The 12,976-nt window shown below is 41.5% G+C and overlaps 1 long non-coding RNA gene across 1 annotated transcript; it reads right to left on the reverse strand.

Annotated features, from left to right (window-relative positions):
* Positions 1-4,448: 4,448 nt before the first annotated feature.
* On the reverse strand, positions 4,449-12,135 carry LOC138153602 (uncharacterized). Its single transcript, XR_011166415.1, has 4 exons — positions 12,020-12,135; positions 9,930-10,046; positions 9,506-9,672; positions 4,449-4,785 (listed from the first exon to the last, which is right to left on the reverse strand). It is a non-coding gene; the product is annotated as an uncharacterized lncRNA (long non-coding RNA).
* Between the last annotated feature and the right edge of the window lie 841 nt (positions 12,136-12,976).

Genomic DNA, 12,976 nt, shown 5'->3' on the forward strand with positions numbered 1-12,976 from the left:
TCTATAGGAATACTGCATTTTTGTGTGATATTATGTCAAATCAAAATGACTTGAATATTTCTTTGCAAGGTAAAACTAAGTCTTTTATGATATATGGCAAAAAATCCAAGCATTTTGGAAAAGATTATCTTTTTCCATAACACTTCTTCAAAAGGAAACTTCTGATGAACATTTCCCCCGATTAGCAAAAGTCATTGAAGATCATCATGATATATATGAATCATTTGAAGACTACACAGATGTTATAGACCTATTAATTGGAGAACACAATGAAAAGTTCACTGATTTTGAGAATCATAACATCACTCTCAAATTAGCATTTCAGCCTCACTTAGCTGATATCACCAAGGCACCTAAAGAATTAAAGATGGAATTGACTGAGCTCTCAGTAGATGACATTTTGAAGACATTGTTTGATGTTAAGAAAGATCCAATTGAAATATGGAAAAGTGCAGTAAAATTCTTATATTTTTGGTGTCCTCCTGTTCTACTTAACTCTCACCTGTGGTTCTAAGAAGCTGTAGCATGTGCAGCAGCCACACTCCAGTAAACCATTTTGACTGACAGTCTAACCCAGGTTGAGGGTAACTGAAGGCTCTCAAACCTGTCAGGGAGTGGCAAGGGGATCTATTCCAAGCATGTGAAGATTGCCCCTGGTGGAATGGGTAGATGAAAACAATTGCCGTGAAGGCAACTAAAGCACATTCTGTGGAGTGCTTAGAATTTGGTTAGGCATCTAGGACTCCAAGGTCATCCACTACATCTTGAGCCATCATCAGTCATCTTGACCATGTCTTGCCATTGCACTGTGATGACTCTGGAGGAAAGAGTGAGGCCAATGATTTTGTGCAACTGTGCCTCACTTAAATGCAATGTACACATGAATCAAAAGACATCACCCATACAATTTTACCATTTTTACTTATCTCAAAGTCATGTGGCAACAGGCAAGTGACAAAGCAGCAGGTCTAGGTATATAGGAGTTGTAGTTACAACCTTGCACACAGGCAGCCCACGTCATAGGGTCTTCTCATTGGAAGAAGCACTGGGATTTAGCAGCCCCCTAGGTGTCTGAGTAGCCTTTTAAGGATCACATTGTTCACCTCCTGGAGTGAGGAAGAGGCTAGAAAAGGTGCCCTAAAAATTGTGTGCTTACCTAATTCTGGCCTGAGTACCATGGCAGGTAGGGATCCCATGCTATGGTCAAAACACAAAAAATTGTACAAAAACTTCTGCAAAGATGATTCCACTCACAATTGCTACATGGAATGTGCTTATACTTATAGGCAGCACAAAATCCAGTAGACCTGAAAGTTGATTACCTCTTGTTGTGAGAGAACTCAGAAGGTATCACATCCAAGCCCTGAGTGAAACAAGGTTGGCAAATGAAGGCCAACCTACTGGAATCTGAGGTGATTCATGATTTTCTGGAGTGACTGCAGTGAAGGGGAATGCCATGAAGCTGGTGTAGGTTTTGCAATCAAAACTAACCTAGTCAACAAACTTGTATGCCTATCTAGTGGAGTGAATGACAGATTCATGACAATGTGATTGCCACTTTCAGGAAAATGCCATGCCACCATCATCAGTACTATGCTCTCACCATGATGAACCCTGATGAGGTCAAAGAAAAATTTAATGAAGACTTGGAGACCCTTATCATCAATGCGTCAAAAGAGGACAAGCTTATAATTCTGGGTGACTTTAATGCTGGAGTAGGCTCAGACTACTAGACATAGCAGGGAGTCCTTAGGAGGAAAGGAGTTGGAAATAGTAACAGCCATGCTCACTTACTACTGAAAACTTGTGCATCTCATGGCCTTCTTATCACCAACACTGTCTTCCATTTACCTAAACACAATAAAACTTCATGGACATATCCTCACAGCAAACATCAGCATTTAATCCACTATGTGATTGTAAGGAGAAGAGATAGACAGGATGTGAGAATAACAAAAGCAATGTGTGGTGCAGAGTGCTGGACTAATCATAGAATTATCCTCTCCAAGCTAAATATTTGCATTAAAAAAAATGGTGACCTCAAGGCAAAATGGCTACTAGAAGAATTAATGTCAACAGATTAGAGTGCTTACAAACTTGGAGGGAAATTTGAGCCAACACACAGCTGGTAACAGTGGAGCAGAAAAAGAGTGGGCAGCTTTTAGAAATTTGGTGTACAGCATTGTATTCACTCATCTGGGTCTGAACACACACAGACACCAAGACTGGTTTGATGAAAATGATGGAGAAATTCAGAAGCTGCTAAATGAAAAATGTGAATTCCACAGGATATTCTTTGCAGAAGTTTACCAGCAGGATAGTCCATTTCTAAGAAGGCAGCATTTAATTCCATTAAAAGTAAAGTACAAGTGAAGCTTAGAGAGATGCAAGATTCTTGAGATAGCAACAAATACTTGATTCCCCTCTGTGTGACAGTTTATCTTCCCAGGGGCATTCCCTATCTAGCATTCCTTATCACTATCACCTTTGTGGAATCACCTGTGTTTCCTTTAAAGGAGAGTGGGTGGAGCAGTCCCCAGAGATACGAGAAGAAGAGGTCAAGTTGTGTTGGCTTTGAAGAACTCAGAAGACACAGAAAACTCAAATAGTAACTCAAGTCCTCAAATACTAATATATCCATAACTGTGGAAGGTTATTCTTCTTGTGTGTAGCTGAATGTGATCAACTGTTAAACCTTGGAGATGGTTCTTGGTCCTAGGGACCCCAACCACACTTTGCTCTTTCCCATTAGCCTCAGGCCTTGGCCCACTTGTTCCTTTGGTGCACTTGGTTTTTCCCATCTCTCCTCCCAGAGTGTGCTCCCCTCATTCCCTTCTCCACATTGTCCAAAGGCTATACTTTTCTGTAGCTGCAGGGTGAAGATGGATTTGCAGTGATAGTTTAGATGGGTCACATAGATTAACTTGATAGTTGGCATGCAAGATGTCTGCCACCTTCCCAGTCCCAGAACCTCAGCCTCCCCAATCCTTTCAGTATCCCTAACCTCTTTAATACCATCAGTGTTTTAGGTGATTATTTCTCCCAGTATTGGGATATGTTCTTCCTCAATATTCCTCAAACCATTCTGGAGGGCCACACCTGCAAAGGGGCTTGTCTGAGGCACCACAGCTTTCTTTAGGCCCCCAGTCCTCAGGGTCTGCCAAGTGAATGAATGAGTAGGAGAAGGCCTGAACAAAAGCCTAGATGGAGTGACTAGATGTCTATTACTCTGTCCTCAAATCCTTTGTTCTGAATTCCTGTCTCTCCCATCAAAAGTGGTTGGCCTCAAACCTTCAAGGTTCACAGCTGCCCTCCACAGGGAGTCTTCCTCACCTTGAAAACTCTCTGAAAGTGGTTTGGGCTACCTCAAGAAGTAAAATGTAAACTTCTTCTTTATCAGGTATCTTTAAGTGTAGGTTTGGTAGCCACTTTTCAGTGATGTAGAATGAATTTCCATTTTGTTATGGGTTGAATATAGGAGGATTGTATAGTAGGCACTTAATAAATGTTCAGTGTGTTGTTTCAGATGTTCAGTGTTCAGGTAAGTGATGAACCTGATTTTCCTCTGAAAGGTTGTGGGGACAAAGGGCAATGCTAATGTTGCTGCAATAGCCTGTTTTAATGAACTAGTGGCACAGTGAGAAGGGAAGGTGGTAAGCATTTATATGTAGCATAAGTAGATATATAGTGCCTACTTTGTGTTAAGCACTTTTTACAAATCATTTTATTTGAGACTCCCAGCAAGCCCTTTGAGGTGGTAGTTATTATAATCCCCATTTTTGTGGTTGTTGCCCAGTCATTTCAGTTGTGCCCAACTCTTGGTGAGTCCATTTGGGGTATTCTTGGCAAAGATACCGGAGGGTTTGCTATTTATTTCTTCAGCTCATTTTACAGATGAGGGAACTGAGGCAAACAAGGTTAAGTGACTCACCCAAGGCCACATAGCTAGTAAGTGTCTGAGGCCAGGTTTCCACTCAAGTCTTCTGACTTCAGCCCAGCACTCTACTTTACTGCACCAGCACCTGCTTCTGAGAGAACACTAAGATTGGAGTTTGGAAGACAAGGCTAGTACAGCTAAATTATAGAGTGTGAGGGGGTAGGAGGGGTACAATGTTAAGACAAGAAGGTAGGAAGAAGCCAAGTCAAATCGACAAGCATTTATTAAGCACCTACTATGTGCCAGGCACCTGTGCTAAGCACTAGGGATACAAAGGAAAGAAAAAAATAGGGACCCTGTCCTCAAGAAGCTCACATTCTAATGGGGGAGACAACTTACAAAAGCTTGTAGATACAAGATATATACAGGGTAATCTCAGATGGAGTTGGGAGACAGGTGGAAGGACCAGGAAAAGCAGAAAGTGAATTTTAGGCTGTGGCTGGAAGAAAGTCAGGGAAGCTAGGGTATGGAGGTGAGGAGGCAGATCATGCCAGGCATGGAGACGAGAGAGTTGGGAGACAGGATATTTTTTATTCATCAACAGTCAGAAGGCCAATGACATTGACCACCGAATTTTAGGAAGACCATTTTGATCACTGTGTGGAGGACAGATTTGAATGGGAAGACCTGAGGGGAGGAGATGCACACTAGAGGGCAAACTTCCTCAGGCTCACTCTCCACAGGAGATAAATAAAGGTGATAAAGAATGTCTTCTGTAACTCAAGGAATCTTCTTGTGACCCAGTAGCAGAGGGATAATCAGGAGAAAGTGATTTGAGTTCCCATCAGAGTCACACTTCAGTGGTAAAGTCAGCACATTTATGATACTGCATGATATGCCTCATTCATCTAGGGAAAGACACAAGACCAGAGATGCATTGGAATCAGCCTCCCAGTCCCTTATCTCCAGCATCCTGTCTTCAACAAAAGCAAGGAGAGATGTTTTGCTTATTTACTAGGGTTTTCCTTCCTAGTGCTATCCTTATTGGTTACTAGGCAAGATAAGGAGTTTTCCTCCCCTCCTCTGCTGATACAGGCACAGAATCCACCAGGTAATCAATCAATGAATGCAAAATGCAACCACAAAGTTAAAGCAAGTGTTGAGGACTTTTTTTTACTATAACCTTACAATGTTTGAATAGGTCCTTAAGCAATTTTTATAGGACTTATAAGCCTTGGCCATTGGATGAAAAAAATATATCACAGAGGAAACCCCTTGTGACTGGCTGAATCAGTCACACTTCTTGAACCTCTAAAGAAAAACAGCAAGCCATATGGGGTCAAGCTTGAGACTATTTTGTTGGGGAGAAGCCTGTGGGAGTGGGGATGGGGTAGCAGGGGTTATTCTTCCTCCATCATCCCCAACCAACAACCAAGTCACTGGACCTATTGGGCCAACAGGATAAAATACATGCATCTAGGAGCAAAGACACTCCCCCTCCCCCAGGACAGACATGGATACAGAGTGGGTGCCTGAGGGAAGAAGCAGCTTGAAGCGTAATGTTGCAGGGAAGATGGATTCAAAAAAGAAATTCGGGGAATCCACCTGAACAGCCTTCCCAGCAGAGATCTGTGCCCTTGCTGTAAGAACATTTTACCAAGGAAGAAAGAAAGAAAGAAGGAAAGAAAAAAGAAAGACAGAAAAACAAAAGAAAAAAGAGAAAGAAAATAAAAGAAAAAAGAAAGGAAGGTAGAAGGAAAAAAAGAGAAGTCAAGAGACAGAAGAAAAGACAAAGGAAAGAAAGTAAGAATGAAAAGAAAGGATTTTGATGCCTGGAAATGTGTTACACTATGCTGCATGTGTATTCTACATGTGTGCCTCAGCAGCAATGCATTGTAAGTTTGAACTCATTCTTCCCACGGAAACTGTGTATTTGCTGAAGATTTTGCCCCATGTTTTTTGGAGGGGAATGTTTTATACCAACTATTACTGATCCTTCTTAGTAAATGCCTTGGTTTAAGGCTAATTAAATGAATTGACTGATTTAACAGTAGTAAGCACATCAATGAGAGTTCCTGAGTTAGGAGTAGCCACTTACAGGATCACCCCTAGAACCTGAGGCATCAGTTTCCTTCCGGTGACCCAGTCTGAGAGAATGAGTGCAAGTTGGTTGATGTACCTCAGAGGCGCTCTTACACAAATACCCTCACCTCTCCTTATATATTTCTGTATATATAATGAGACTGAAATATATGTGAGACCCTATCGTGGGCTAAGTTTTTGATGAAAAAACAGTCAACTAGAGATTGTCATTACCCTCAGGGAGCTCAGTCAATATGGGGAAACAGCATAAAAGTATAGAAAGATGAATAACACAGATTGATAAAGTCCATAGTGAGAGGTCCATAGAATTAAGGGCAATGGAGGTCAGAGGATAGAAGGATCTCTGAAGATCTGAATGATTTTGAGGATGTGGGTTTGGGGCTGAACCTTGATGGATAGATATAAGATTTAGAGAAGTGAGGAGGAAAGGGAGGGGCATTCAAGTCAGGGAGAAGAGGGCAAGGAAAGGCTTGGAGGCTGGACTCAGGGTACAGTGAGTGGACCAGTTAGGCTGAAGCATGGAGTATCTGAATGGGGGCAATTGGAAATAAAATACATTAGGACTGGATTTTGGGGGGCCTTGAATAGGGGGGGCCTTTGGGGGTCTAGTCCATGGAGTTTGGATTCCATAAGGTAGGCAGTAGGAGCTGTGACCCTACATTCTGAGATTGTTCTTAGAACAGAGGATGGACACAATGTTACTTCATATATTTATCTCATCATACCAAGACAACTGCAAGTTACCTGAGATCGAGTCACATTTCATACAACTCTTAATCACCAAGACTGCACAGAACACAAGGAGGGAAAATGGCCATTGTTTGATTAGGGATGTGGGTTCTAAGGGTTCTAAGTACATCAGAGGCTAGGGAATCCAGAAGGGGAGTGAGATACTAAAGCACTAGCCAGGAAACAGGGGCTACAGGACCTTGTACCCTCTTCTCCTTCCTTGCAACTGATACGTTTTGTTTTAGCTAATTTTTTTACAAGAATATAATAGAATTGGGAAAAACTTGAAAGGCAGGTAGGTGGTACAGCAGATAGAGTTCTGGGCTAGGAGTAAGGAAGATTTGAGTTCAAATCCAGCCTCAAACACTTACTAGCTGTGTGACCCTGGGCAAATCACTAAACTTTTATCTGCCTCAGTTTCCTCGTTTGTAAAATGGAGAAATTAATAGCATTTCCCAGGGATGTGGTGAAGATAAAATGAGATGCAATATATAAAACACTTTGTAAATCTTAAAGCAGTATTTAAATGGTAGCTATTTATTCTTATTATTGCAATCATTATCTAGTTTAAGCTCTTCATTTTAGATGTAACACATTCTGAGGAAATCAGTCAATAAACATTTAGTAAGCACTTAGTGTGTGCCCAGTGCAGTGCTAAGCACTGGGTATACAAAGAAAGACAAAAACATAATTCCTGCCATCAATGAACTCACATTCTAATGTAGACAACATGTAAATAACTACGTACATGCATGGCATATTCTCCCTAACTTGAACTGGCACTTAATTGTTTTGGGTTCCCAGAGGGAAGCAACTACTGTTCTCAGTATTCTAGGAGTAACTCTGAGGGCTCTTCTTCTCATATTGTTGTTCGTAAGCCCCAGCAGTGTGTTTTCCTTAAACAATCAGTCCATAGCCCCAATTAGCTCTTAACAAAGGCATTTATCAAGAGAGTATTGCTAGACTAGTTCATATAAAACATTTCTCACACAAAACTCTCCCACAAATACATTATGGGAAGGGTTGGTTTAAGTTGAGAGCCTGATGTAGTGAGGCATGCATAGAGAACATATATGGCAAAGGAGTAACTCACACTTAATGATACTAGAAGTCCTTTTTTTTTTCATGGATGCCTCATGAAGTTCCTGGTGAGCAGAGCTCTCTGCTCTGAGGGTCTTCTGTGACTTTCTAGAGTCTATAGACAATATTTCTTTTAGCTACAAAGGCTCACCTTCTGAGCAGTTGCCTTTCTTTCCTTCATCTGGTGTTAGAAATCCTTTCTTTCTGCTCAGAGTCCTCGTGTGACTCCCCTTGCCCGAATATCTCTGCATCTTTTTGTCTTTAGTGTGTTTCTTTGCTCAAGACTGGAGGCATTGTCTCCTACAGGTCTAGTCTTTCTGCTCCTAGCTGAATGTACTACCTGATACTTACTGTCAATGGATAGTGGAGGGAGGAGGAGAGAGAAAAGTTCCCTCTCAGGGGCCTGTTTTCTCTGCTTCTGACTCTATAACTGATGAACTTTGAACTGTAATGCTTTCACCCCTGATTCACCCCTGAAATGCTAACTGTTTTTATGCATGGGCCCAGGAATTGTCTGATTCTTTTGGCCAATTACAAGATGTTTCTTGTGCCATCTGCCTTTCTCCAGTGGCCAAAAGCCTGTAATTCTCTATAAATGACTAATAGCTTAATTACACAGTTGTGGGAAAGTCACTTAATACTCCTGATATCAGGGCATAGTTATACCATGTTTATCTACGAAAACCTAATCATATCTATTGATTTATTCAATTGAGATGCCTGGGCCTTTTGTAATTACATTATTTGGGGTAAGAGTGGACTCCTTCTTCTATCCCTTTAATGATGGTGAAACAGAAGCCCATAGAAATTAAATGCTTTGCTTAAGATCACAAAACCATTAAGCAGCAGAAGGAGGATTCAAACCCAGTCTCTTGATTCTAAATCCAAGTTTCCTTCTATTGCACCAGACTTCCTAATGTCCAGACTCATAACAAAAGGAACCTTTCTCAATCCTCCTTAAGGCTTGTGCCTTCTCTCAGGTGATTTTCTTCACTGTCTATTCCCTAGTATTAACCCTGTCTATACTTTGACTTAACACATTGCCTGGCACGTTGTATATGCTTAATAAATTATTGTTGGATAGATGAGAAATTTGCTTGAGGTAACATAATCAACAAATATCAGAGCCAGAAGTCTCAAAATCTCTCCCCTACAGCAGGAAGCAGAAATAGGCTGATGACAAGTAGGAATTCAATCCCAAGTTCAGCAGTGGGGGTGGGGTGGGGGGGGAGAGAGAGAGAGAGAGAGAGAGAGAGAGAGAGAGAGAGAGAGAAGAAGAAGAAGAAGAAGAAGAAGAAGAAGAAGAAGAAGAAGAAGAAGAAGAAGAAGAAGAGGAAAGAGGAGGAGGAGGAAAAAGAGAGACAAAGAGAGAAGAAAAAAGAGACAGAGAAAGAGAGAGACAGAATGGGAGGGAAAGACAGGCAGAAAAAGAGAGAGAATGACAGAGTGAGAGACAGAGACAGAAAGACACAGAGAGGTAGAGATAAAGAGAGACAAAATCAGGGAGAGAGACAAACAGACACACAGAAAGAGACAGAGACAGAAACATAAAGAGGAGACAAGCAAAAGAGAAGAGAGGAAAGAATTCTATAGGGAGAAACAAAGGGGAAAAATCAGGAACAATTATAGTGAGAAAAAGTGGTAGAGAGGAAAGGAAAGAGGAAGGATGAATGAAAGAGAAAGAGAGAGCAGCATACTCTCTTGTATTCATATTACCTTTTCAGTGGCCCAGGAGAAGGAGGGAGTGGTCATATATAGCAGACATAGACAGATGACAAATAGGAGTTCAATCCCAAGTTCAACAGCAGAGAGAACAACATAGGTCATGAAAATTATCCAAATGATCCAGTCCATCCAGTCGAATTTCTCTCTGTAAAGAAGTCCTGGGGGTCAAACCCCAAGGTCCATCAGCTGGAGCCCTGTCCTGGGCATGTATGGGTCACTTATTTCTGCTTCCATGACATATCTGGCAGGCCCCAGACTCCTTGATAAGCACAGACCTAAGGCAGGGCTGGACAAGGCATTCTAAGTCAGGGCAACATGGGAGTGGAGAATTCCATAGGAATTGTGGAACCTTGGACTCCAATTTCATCTTGTTCCCCTCCCCAAAACACCTTCCCATCTCCCCGCAGCCCTTTACCTCCACATGTGTGCAACATCCACAGATAGCAAATGGTAAGGCCAATTTCAAATGCTGACATCACAGCCAGGATTCCATTTATCTCCCATAACCAGGGAAAGACCTGGAGAATGTTTCCTGAAAGAAGTACCAAGGGGTGTGACAGTAACAACACTGGCCTCTTTTATTCTCCTCCATCCCTCTCCTCCCCATCAGTTAAGGAAAGACTTCTGCTCTTTATATCCTCCCCCACTCCAAGTTTGCAGTGCCTCTCCCTTAAATCACCTTATATTCTTTCTTACGTATTTTGGATATAATTCAATAGTTGCCTAATTGTTCTTCCCCTCTCAAATTATACCATACTCTAATCCATCCTCTGCAGAGTTGCCAAGGTGATTTCCTTAAAGCAAAGGTCTATGTCACCCCACTACTCAGTAAATTCCTATATGTGTCAGGTAAAGCTCTTCTCAACCTTGCCCCTTCCTACCTTTTCATCCTCTAAACATATTCCAGACCTTCCTTTACTCCCTCTCTCACCTAGCCATACTGGCCTACACATCATTTCTTATACCTCCCCTCTTTATGCTTTTTCTTAGGCTGTCCCCCATGTCTGGAATGCTCTCCCTTCTTTCTTGTGCAGATTGAGGTTAAAGAAAGGGACAAGGAACTTCTACCACTCTAGCCCAGGACACAGCAGAAAGTTTGCCTATATAGTTGGGACTTCATCCACATTGGCTAAATAAAAGTGATTAAGCTCTGAAGGCAATTAAGGATTTGCCAATGAAGCAGTGTGTAAGGAGTGCATTCTATATATGGGCAATGCCTGTGTAAATACATGGTGGTGGGAAATAGCATGATGAGTGTAGAGAATACTTCTGAGTAACTGTAATGCATAATGATGAAGGGGAATAATGGAAAGAAAGTCTAGACTAGAACAGGACTCAGGTTAGATAGCAGTTTATCTGAAAAAAAAAACTACCTATAGTGGACAGCAAGCTTAATATGAGTAAGCAGTGTGATGTGGCAGCTGAAGAAAATAATTAGATTTTGGGCTTCAGTAAGAGACTGCTTTCAGGACCATGGAGAGAATAATTTTCCTGTAATGTGCTTCCACCAGCCCTCATCTGGAAAAATACTCAGAAGAGCATTAGGGGGAACCAGCAACTTTGAGGTCACATGTGGCCTTCTAGGTCCTTGGGTGCAGCCTGTTGTCTGAGTTCAAGTTTTACAGAATAAACCCTTTTATTAAGGGCATTTGTTCTGTGAAGTTTGGATTCAGTCAAAGGGCCACACTTGAGGACCTAGAGGGCCACAGGTTCCTTACTCCTGGTAAACACTGAAGTCTAAGAAGGATGTTGATAATCTGTTAAGTGTTCAGAGGAGGGCATCTAGGCTCGTGAATGTCCTTGAGTCCTTGCCACATAAGGATCGGATAAAGGAACTAGGCATGTTTAGCTTGAAGAAGAGAAGAGGGGAAGAGGGGGTCATGTGAGTGGTCTTCAAGTTTTTGAAGGATTATCCTGTAGAAGAGAGATTAGATTTGTTCTACGTGGCCCCAGAATGTACCACACAAAACAATGCATGGAAATTTCGAAGAAACAAATTTAAGTCTGTCCTAATAATGAAAGCTGCCCAAGCATAGACTGGGGCACCTTGAGAAGTAGTGAGTTTCCCTTCCTTTGAGGTCTGGATGATGGATCACATGTTGTGTATGTCATAGTGGTACTTCATTTTGTATTTGGGTTGCACTAGATTGCTGCTGAGGTTCTTTTCAATACTGAAATTCTGTGATTCTGTGATCTTAGGATGAAGACCTATGGATGGATAGGAATTCTTAAACCTTTCAGGGCCCCTCTTCTGACCAGGTACTGTGTATATGTGGAGACGGGGAAGTTGGGGATGGGGGAGAATAGTGACCTTGAGAGGGTGTGTTGGGTGGAGTAACTTTATGGTAGGGATCTGGAGGGAGTGACCTATGGGAGATTTTGGGGGACTCCAGGAGGTAGAGTCATCAGTAGCTGAGGGATGGTTAAGAAGCCAGAACTTCCTTCTCAGAACTGTCCAAGCATTCTGGAGAGTAAACCCTGCCCTCAGCTCCCCCTCATAGTTACCTCTGTCTCGTAGGATGAAAACCACAGAAAAGACAAATGACAGAATCCACTCTACAATAATGATCCCAATAAAGATGGTCAACCATGGTTTTATCTGTTGTTCAGCAACCTCACCTATGAGGAAATGGTTTAATCATTACTTTGGAACATTAGCTTTATGTCACATGACAGCCCATTAGATTATATTAATAGAAAGATTATAATAATTTTATACAGAAGGAATTCCATTGCCATAAAAAGGAGGCCTAAGTAGCCTAAAAAGCTCCCTGTGTGCTTGACTTGCCAATCATAGAAAGGATCTTTAATTATGTCTCCTCTACTGGTTCCTTCTCTGCTGCTTATAAATACAACCAAGCCTATTCAACTTTTCAAAAACTCTCCCTCTCACTACTACTATTCCTGATTGCTGTTATTCTATGGCTCTCTTCCTTTTCTCAGTCTACTTTCTCATCTATACATGATATTTATGAGCTTCATATATACAGTATTCAAGGGCATCCTTGATGAGGGTAAGGGAAAAGGAAGGCTTTAGGCCAGTGATGGATCACATCTTTATAATTGTGCAAATTACTAAAGGATGTGGAGAATATGGGATCCTATTGGGCTTACTATGAGTTGATTATGAAAAAGCATTTAATTTGGTAGAACAAAACACAGTTGTAAGTTTCTCTTCCAACAAATTGTCTCCCTTCTATAGACCAAAATCATCCAAGATTCTTTGGAATGCTTGATGGTAGAAATAATTCTGTTCAGCGATGCTCTGATCACAGACACTTGATCAGGCGAGGCATACAACAGAGAAGTTTATGTTGTCCAAAGGGATCAGGATTGTGATAGAAGAGATTGTGTACAGACTACTGTACTTGGTTGCAATTTTCATCACTGGGGGAAAAACAGAGATGAATATTTCAGTAATAAAAATAAGAGAATTTTCAGAATGAAACCATCATTTATTTT

Source organism: Petaurus breviceps, unplaced genomic scaffold (genome assembly GCF_028583685.1).
Source record: "Petaurus breviceps papuanus isolate PSGF00001 unplaced genomic scaffold, PetGlider_PUasm1.0 91011, whole genome shotgun sequence".
Classification (NCBI taxonomy): domain Eukaryota; kingdom Metazoa; phylum Chordata; class Mammalia; order Diprotodontia; family Petauridae; genus Petaurus; species Petaurus breviceps.